Below are 10,553 nucleotides of genomic sequence, written 5' to 3' on the forward strand. Positions count from 1 at the left end.
TTGTATAATTTTCGTTAATAAATTGAGTCTCGTAAGAATTCGTCTACAACAGTTAAAGCTCCAGCAGTTAATATATATATATATATATATGTATTCGACAAGATAAATAATTGGGGAATTTCATCCACATTGCTATTAATATGATGTAGAAAATATAATCGTATCAACTTCAATGTGCGGATTTTTAAATTTCTTTAGTCTAAGAAACATATTCCTTAAGATATAATTTGTACTTATCCCTCACTCATGTAGACTATGATTTTATTTAACGATCAAAATTTTTTACTCGTTAATTGTAAGTGTTGGATTGTGAATGTAACATCTTGGATGCTCTTCAGGCCTGCACACAGTACAAGTAATTAAATATTCTATAACTAAAATAATATAAATATTTTTAAAAATTCTTAAAAACTTGCTTTATACATTTTAGTCAGTCATACTTTAATCAAATTATTATCATACATTGCATGAGTTTAATTGGTAGCTTAATTTGTATTTCAAAAGATAACATCATATATTGAAATTTATAATTTATTTATAAAATACCAAACAGGTTTTCAATCAAACATTTACTACACAAAGTAACGAAATTTTTGCATAGTAAAGTCTTTATAGTGAAGTTTTAATTTCATTTACTTAATTAACTACCACAATTTTTGACAAACTTATTTATGAGTTTTTATAAAAGATTTCTCATTCGATCCATCTCTGATCGAAACTGACCATTCAAACGAGATTCATTATTTGTAGTAACTTTTGCCTATATATATATATATATATATACATACATACATACACATATGAGTGATGATAAAATGTTATCAAATTCGTTACCAAAAAAACTCCTGTACCAAGTTTTTGTCATTTTTTTATGTGGAACTGCTATTGGATTTGTCATCTGCGACCCCAAAAACCCAGCATAACCGTTTTGCAGATTTTGCAGTTTTTACACCAGCATTAATTTCCACCCTTAATTTATCCCCGTACGGAAGGATGTTTGGAAAAGTAATGGTGTATTGTTACCGACCTTAGTAACTCTGCAAAATCTAATCAATCGGCAATATCAGGAAGTATGTTAAATTAAGGATGCAAGATTTGAGGACAAACATGAAAAAATAAACATTTGAGTTAAAGGAAAAGCAGCAAGTAATTAAAACATTTTCTAAATGCTTTTATTGGTACAGTCCTACTATATATTTATTAAATTACTCAAAATCCTTACAATTAAAGTGTGTAATATATTTTTTAATGTACAAGTAAAATATATTTTTAAAGTAAATTTTAAAAATACTGTTTGGTATATTTTTTACGAGTAAAAATGGGAAAAAATAAAAATATAAAATATTTTTATTTTCCTGATCAGGAATGGAAATTCCCATTATTACGCGTTGCACTGAAACAAATTCAATAAATCACTCATTAAAATCAATGGAGCGACTCGTAAGTAAAAGTTTCATTGCGTGTATAAAGTAGCGATTAGCGTACGCCATACTATGTTCTAATTACTGTGTAGCCAAACATACCGAAGAGATCTACAAAATTCGTTCGTTTTAATCTCTTTGAAGCAGATAAAATCGTTTACGGTTTATATGAGACGAAAACGTTTACTGCCGTTTAAGGATTACGAAAAAACTTCAACCTTTCCAATTAATGAGTAACATTTATAAAATTCGATCTAAACTGTCATTGCTCAGTTCGATCATGCAAACGCAAAGCTAATTGCTTCCCACAGTTTACTCACACTCAATATATAGATTTGTTGTTACTCCTACTCTTTAATAAACAATTTTATTACAAATCCGTAAGTAGTAAATATGAATATAAGTAAAATATAATCGAATACAGAAATTAGAAATAGATTAAACGTTATTATAGTAAGAGAGATATAAGTTAAAAATGTAAAAGCAAACTAATAAAAGTGTGCATTAGTAAACTAAACTACTAATTAAAACGTTGGACTATGTATAATAATTTATTTAATTTTTAGGATTCCAAATTAAAGGTGGATCTTACAATTCTACCTGAATGTTAACGGAACTTCAAAGTGCATCATATCCTTTATCGTGTTTCCAAAATATAGTCTCATAAGACTAGAAAAATGGATGGATAGTAATTCTTTCCTTTACATAAAAATAAGGATGGATGGTTAATTTTTTATTTTTTCATTAATTATACAATCATCATATAAATGAATTCCGTAAACAAGTTCTTTGTGCATATAACACTAACTGAATTGGTTTATTACGTATACAACCTGTGTAAAGTATATTTATTACTAATAAACTAATATCCGTATATAAATATTCCATTATCATTGCTATTAAATTCATTGTTATTGAGTTGTAAATTAAGGTGTAGTTATTATTAACACGTTGATGGAGATGATGGTAGGATAATGTTAATTGATCTTTATTATATCATTATTGAATAAATGAAATTGATGATTATTACTCTCTCTCATTTCTGCTGCTTCAATTCTGTTTCTAACTCTGTTATCTGAATTTTCAATAGATTTATTTACTTTTTAATTTTTTTAATTAAGATTTATAGAGTTTCAGAATGTATCTATCTATTTTTTAAATACTTAGTGGGTAAATGATTACACTGATAGACAAAAAAATAATTTTTAATGTTTCACTAAGTGTGATATCTTTTCTTGAATTGCGATTTTGCGTACATTACAGAACTGAAAATACAATTTTTCTATCACCCTTAATTTTAAATAAATTACGTTTCAAAAAAAATAAGGGTAAATATTGTTAAAAATCAGTAAAATTATAAATTTTATTCATACCTGTGTTAGAATGATATCGCTGATAAGTAGCCTCAGGCACATCTCGAATTAATGTCCAACAGTAATCAGCTAGTATGTTAATATTCCATTTCCCTTTATAGCGGCTTTCCATCACCGAAATGTGTTGGTGGAAACGTTCACCGTGTTCGTCACTTACGTCTCTGATGTTGACCGGGAAATAATCCAGATGTGAGTGGAGAAAATGTATTTTCAAAGACATATTACATCCCAAAGTTCTGTATGAAGTAAGAAGTTGATTAACAATATGGTGTTAATTGTCGGATTTTTGTTTGCCGAAAAATTTTTGCAAACGTCTTTAAATGAAGCCCAAGTTGGACGTTCTATATTATTTAACATTGAGTTAAATACATCATCTATTTTACTCGTACTACACGTTATCAATTATTCTGAGTAGAAAAAAATTGAGAATAAATTCTCTATTCCACAAAATTGTTGCCTGCTGCCTTATGTGAGCAACTTCAGAAACCTTTTTTTTGGATGGAATTTTATTATTGATTAGATTATTGAATTTTCATTATTGAATAGATTAGATTAATGATTATTACCCTTGTCTCTGCTGCTTCTCTCCTGTTTTTAACTTCGTAATCTAAATTTTCAGTTAATTTAAATACTATTCTGTATTTTTTTTTTTTAAATTAAAACTATCAATGGTAGAAATCATTATTCTCCACCCTCTGTTTTTTCTAATCACTGGTCATTTCTTCCACAATTTCTGTTGTTATGTGTAGGCTAGATCTCATTAGATCTTCGTTGAGGATGAGAGAACCAATAAAGAGTAAAGGGAAGCTTGTTTGTGGCGCAGGCGGAGGGTAATATAAACTATTTTTCTTTTCCGCCAAGGAAAGGCATAAAAAGTTAAAAATAGACAACATTTTCACAATACAATATTCTTTATTTCCGCTAGGATTACGATAATTAATTTGAATGTTATTTTCTGCCTTTCCTAGCATTGTCACACTAACATTCGTAATTGATGAGTTGTGAGTACCTCCATTCTCAAAACTACTTTTAGCACCATCTAAAAGAATGTGCTAAAAGTTTAAAGTATGCTAAAAGTAGTCTCGTGAAAGGAGGTACTCCGAAACGAGTCAACTACGAATAAGTGACAAAGATACGAAAGGCAAAAAATAATACGCAAATCAAGTAACATACGTAGAAAAATTAACGAGTTTAAACCTTATAAAAGATGACAATTTTGCTAAACTTTACCATTCTTATTTATGAAAGTTAAAATGTAAACTTTCATACGATATGTGTATAGATAATATAACCATATTCATTACAAAGAGACAACTGCTAGATCATCACATATTTTTCTAACTCAATTTTATTATCATTCTGACAGGTGTTTGTCTAATACGACAAACATCCGCGGTTGGGTGGTAGACTGAAACTCCAGCGGGTGTTTACCGGCTCTTTAATTTTTGAAAACACTTTTTTTACTTCTTATATTTAAATGGGTCAACGTACAAACGTTCATCAGTAATGTTCTGTTCCAATCTTCCGAAACGAGAATAATGAAAATCCATCTGCTGAACCTGTTATTATTTTTTGTTTATTGTTTTTGTTAATCTCGTTGACGATCAAAAAAAAAAAATTTAGATTCACAAAGAAGACAAATCTGTCTTTATAGTTCAAATTTTTAGATTTATTTAGCGATAATGCGTGAAGAAAACGAGTTCTTACTGCAATTTATTCAGAGCTAAATAATTTTGGGGAAAAATTATTAACACAACTTGCATTGAAGATCACATTAAGAAAAGATTTAATAACCTGTATATAATATTTTATTAGAAATATCAATAAATCGTGAAAATTTAAACTGTGTTTAAATGCCTACGTAATTAGGTACATAATAGTAATATCTTTCTTTATTTTGCTTATTTTAACACCTTTTATTAATTTAAATAATTGACGCTAATTATTTTTTAATGATACATGATATACTCGTACATTATAGTACAAGATTCAGTACATTCATTATGTACATGGTAAATTAAAGGATATTTATTTTATTGTCTTCGCATATAGGCTGTTTAGTTTTAAAACTTCATAGCTTGTGTAAATAATAAACCCTTTTAAAACAAATGATTCCATAATTTGTATCTGGTTTGTTTAAGATCGATCTGCTGTGACCGCCTCAGGACAACTAGGTGCCCTAACCGTTGTTGGTGCACAAAGTTGATAAATGCATCGTTCATTTTATCTACTATATGCTATATACACATAGACATAAAAACTTTTGACCAGGTAGAATACAGTTGATTCAATATTTCTGTTTGGATCAGGTCATTATTTCATTATTTAGACAAAGTAATATTTCATTTTTTCTATTAAATAGATTTAGTGAAAGTTATAATTGTTCGTATGTTTTGTTAATCAAGGCTTGATTAATAAAAAGTTCTTAGTGAAATAAGCCACAATTTTCCTTTTTATAAGTATATAATACTATTTATTTCATTAAAACATAAATTAATTGTTTATTATATTGACTGTGTTTCTGTAATAGATTATTGGTTAGGTACCAATGGTTTTCTCTAGTGGTTTATATTAATTTAATTTTAAAATTCCCATTAGTGCAAATGAACAAAACTAATGTAAGTTACTGATTAAAAGACCAGATATAATAAGCATTATTATTATTTTATTTTTCTAATCAACCAATAAATAGACCCTTCATTATGAGTTTAATTATATACTTTTATTTTTAATTAGTTAACTTTTTAACGTTAACATTTACTCAAAATTCTACATATTTATTTTTTTTCTGTTAAACTTTTAACTAGTATACTTCCTACCCACTAGCATTTCTTCTAGTATTGGATATACTATTCAAAAATTTCCCGCATTTTTCTTTTGTTCGATATATTGTAAGTTCATATAAAATTTAATTATGGATTTAATCTTACGATACTCTTTTTTACTTCCTTGTATGAAGTAAAGAAAGTACTATGAACGCGAAAAATTTCGGTCTACTCTTTTTTACTTCCTTGTATGAAGTAAAGAAAGTACTATGAACGCGAAAAATTTCGGTCTTCAGATTTCATCTCCTTTTGTTTTTTTTTTTTTTTTTTACTTTTTTTACTTCTTAGTACGAAAAGTCAAGGAAGTTTTGTGATCGTGAAACAGTTAGGTTTTCAGATTTCAACTGAAATATTCATTTTGACCATCCCTGAATCCATTTTGACTAGTTTTGGCGTGGCGTCTGTACGTACGTTTGTATCTCGTTTAACTCAAATACGATTAGCCACAGGGTGTCGAAATTTTGGATTTATCACTGTTGAAACATCTAGTTGTGTACATCCATTTTTGATTGAAATCGAAATTAAAATTAAAATTTTAATTAATGAAATATTTGGATCTTAAAGGGCAGGCACATCAGTTCGAATCAGACTTCATCTCCTTTTGCTTTTTTGTTAATTTTTTACTTATTTATTTTTTAACTTTTCATTTTTTTAATTTAAATATATTGATTTAATAATTTATTAACCCGTGATTGCAAAAACATGTTTATAATAAATAATTCAAAGATTTAAAAAAAAAATGAAAAAATTATTATTAGTGAAATAAAATTTTATGTAATTTTAAAAATATTTAATGTAATTTAATAGACATTACATATGTGTATATGTATTACATTTGGTGAAACATCAGATTATTTAATATTAATTGAAAATTATAATTTAGAATTGTATTATTTTTGGATGTTCTAGTCTAATTTATGATTAATTTTATTTAATTATTCTGGAATTTCTGTTTTATTTTATCTGAATTATGGTTAACTACAGAGTGACTGAAAAATAGGCCCTCACAAGAACACATACAATGAGGCATACATGCCCGATCTTTAATAAATTGCAAAAAATTCTTATCTTTTAGTTCATTACTCCTCTGATGTTGTCGGAAAATATTCTCTCTGTCGAAGTTGATCATCATTTCGCTTATTTGTGTTTTGTTGCCAATTATTTAATAGCCTTTAGTTTGATTTAATTCTTCTGATCTTAATTTTTGTACACGTTCTCTAGTTTTAAAATTTTCTCTTTGTGAGTATAAAAGAGTAATAGTGAGTATAAAGATACTCATTATCCTCTCTTAATCTTTTTATTCTTTCCTTGTTCTTAACATTTGCTTCATCTTCATATTCATCTTGCCGTTTTTTGAGATATATTTCTTCATGTTATCTTTCTTTTTCCTATATGGTTGTTTCTTTTTCATTTTTTATTATTTACCAAATAATCTAATAATAAATGAATATTTTACAACTGAATATTTTACACTGTTAGGTCGAAATTAAAATTTTTAAGCACTATAGACGAGTTCACTAAACGGAATACTTTAATTATTATTAACTTTTATTTATACGACAGACCAGAAATCTAAATCCTTTTTTATCAGCAACTCACGAAGATACGAATTATATTGATCTAGTAATACGAGTAATAAAGGGACTCTATCCTAATATTTTGTGTAAGATTGTTGAATTAATAATTGTATAAATATTTGATATTAATAAAAAACTAATATTTCAACAATTGTGTAACTGTCCACTTTATTAAAGAATTGGAGGATCTTATCTTACTTTCAAATGAATAAGTTTAAATGAAGTGCAGCAAAAAATGTGTATATGTAATTTAATAGGCGTACAAGGAAATCATGTAGTGTCCACATCAAATTTTTTAAAGTATCTGTTCTAATAATTTCTCACTTTAATTTAGTTTATATTTTGGTTTCTAAGCGCTAAATTTTACATAAATACTTTTCTGAATCCCTGATTAATAAATGTATGGAAAATGATACGAATAAGCTTATTTTCTTAAAAAAATCATTCTTTGCTTGGGTAATTCTACAATTAATTCTTTTAACATATTGATTAATATTCTTATTCATTTTAATTTTTAAATAAAATAATGCCATTATTCTACTTTTGTTGCTATAGAGATTGAGAAAAAAGGTTGAGAAAAAACTTCACAATTTGTGGTGCCAGAATAGTACGAAAATTAGACTTTATTAAAACAGTAATCGTAATTAACCTCATCGCAGCTAAATTATCTTCACTGAATCAATGCACCCATTAATAAACATAGATATTATGTTATGATTCATAAATTAACCACACAATAACATCTTTTACATAGCTGCTTGACAGCCATAAAACTCAAAACATTTTTTTGAAAAACATTTTTTAATAAAGTTATAACTAGATTTTGTGATAAATTACAAAAATCCAAAAAAATGTAGTATAAAATTAATGTATGTGAAGTCTATTACTGTTTCATTGATTCATAAAAATAAATTGAAATTTTTAATTTTACTAAGTATTATTGTCATATTCAAAATTATGTGAGATTTGTTTTTATCACTACCTATGACAATAAACTAAACTTTTACACAAACACACACGCGCGCGCGCACGCATTACACATATTATTATGAAAATATCTTCGTAAATAAACGTCTATAATTATGTGAAACGAGAGACTTAACATTTTCAATGTATTCGAAATAATATTATTATTTATCTGAAGACCCCCCCCCCCCCCCAGGACCGTACAATTTTCTATACATTTGCTCAGGTTTTGTTCAATTTATCTCTCTTACTCTCTCATTCTTTCTTTATTTAGAAGTCAACTCTAAATATAAATTTATAATAACTAATTTTTTCTTTCTTGTTATATTAATTTATTTTTTTTAAAATTTGTTTTCAAACTGATTTATCCTCCAGCAATGAATTAATGTCATTCAGCATTTCGTCTAACTCATTTTTAGTTTTTTTTTTGAAAGAACAGTATCGTCATAAATCTTAACGATTTTTTGTTCTCCTTGTATTGTCACTTTACTACCAAATGTTTTCATCAAATATTTTATTTACATTTTGCAGAAAAAATCTCAAAATCCGTACTTTACTCTTATATCATTCATCAACTTTATTATTTTAATTCAGTTATGTATAGTATAACAGTAGTACATACGTATAATATAGCAGAACTAAGTTATGTATGGTAGAACACATAGGGATGTTCTAGATGCCTTAAATTGTTCATTACTTGACATCAGAATTTTTTCTACTTATCGTATATGTGCGTGTGATATATAATTGTTAGCATTCCTTGGGCTATTCTCTTATTTATCTTGGTAGCTGAAGAATGCAGATGTCATTATTAAGTAACGGTTTAAAATTGATCAGATTAATGCTGTATTAAAAATATTTCATCTAAAAATTGAAAAGCCACCCAAGAATACGTTCTAAAAGACCTTACTTATCCGTGGAATTAAGTGAAGTATGAAAGTATTCAGCTGAAAAATAAACCATTCTCCTAACTTTTAGTGAACGATAATTTTAATAAATTTAATCGCTGTTCTTTCCTTCTACATACACTTTCTGCAATAAGGAGATTGACAATAATCAAGGCTATATGCACTTCTGACCGTGCTACTCTGAGTTCGCTGTTTTAACAAACTCCATTGTTTCAAATTCAACAGTCACTTTTCAACATATTTCTTCTTTTTACTCTTAGGATTATTACCCGTAGAAACTATTGCTTTATTTACATAATATGACTATTTATTGCAGACTACTTTTAATTTTAATAATTACTTCATCTTCATTGTTCCTTGAAAAACGTTCACCATATGTACATCCTCAATATGCATACAAAAAAAAATTGTAATAAGTTTATGATTAAAAACCTTATAATTAAAAAAGATTTTATAAACCTTCATAATTTATTTGTATTAGAAACAAATGTTCATTTATTTGCATTTGAAAAATATATACATGTCAAATAAGAAATAAATATTTTCTTATTCCATATTATATATGTAGAATTCTTGCCGCAAATTTATTTGCTCAGCTAATGCTTCGTACTACATGATGCCGGTTACATAAAAGGTAAGTAAAAAGACGTTTTAAGGTTCAGTTGTTGTTCATTTATTACATTTTTATATTTAATATTATTTTTTAATTATTCTTGAATATTGTACAATTTCACATTCTAATCATTTTATACTTATTTAAACGCTATTTATTATAATAGATTAAAATTAATTTTTAAGTTTACTTAATTTAGGTTAATAATTAGTTTCATGAAGAATAAGAAGCGGCTATTGGTTTTACAAAACTATTTACATGAAAAAGTAGTCCATTTAATATGGACTTCATAAGTGCGTATGAAAAATACACCACTACATAGTCAACATAAAACACTTAGATAAAAATACATTCCCAGTCATCATGACTCTCGTGGCAGGTAACGCTACCTGAATACGCCGAACAATATTTCTAACAATAGATACCGCAGATAAAGAAACATCAACTTTCCAACATGCTGCTTCATAACGAACCACGCTTCTAACTTGCCCCTCTCATGTAATGGTTTCAAAATACTATTACCTTTAATTTTAATAATTATTTCATCTTTATTGTTCTTTTGAAAAAAAGTTCACTATATGCATATAAAAAAAATATTGTAAATAAATTCAATACTTCCTTACAATATTTCAGATTTAAATATAAATAAATGATTTCTTCATTACTAGCTTTATTTGTGGTGAATTAAATCATTAAGAAAATATTCATTGTCTATTAGTATAAAAAAAAAAAAACTCAAACTGTTTTTAATTTCTTTTATTCTATTTAACCCTTTATTATAATAAACATAATAAATATTTTTGCTGGAGATGTCACATTTTTCAAACTTTCCACCATATCACAAATATTATATTTTTATCCACGAGATAA

The sequence above is a fragment of the Lycorma delicatula genome, chromosome 3 (genome assembly GCF_047948215.1).
Source record: "Lycorma delicatula isolate Av1 chromosome 3, ASM4794821v1, whole genome shotgun sequence".
Classification (NCBI taxonomy): domain Eukaryota; kingdom Metazoa; phylum Arthropoda; class Insecta; order Hemiptera; family Fulgoridae; genus Lycorma; species Lycorma delicatula.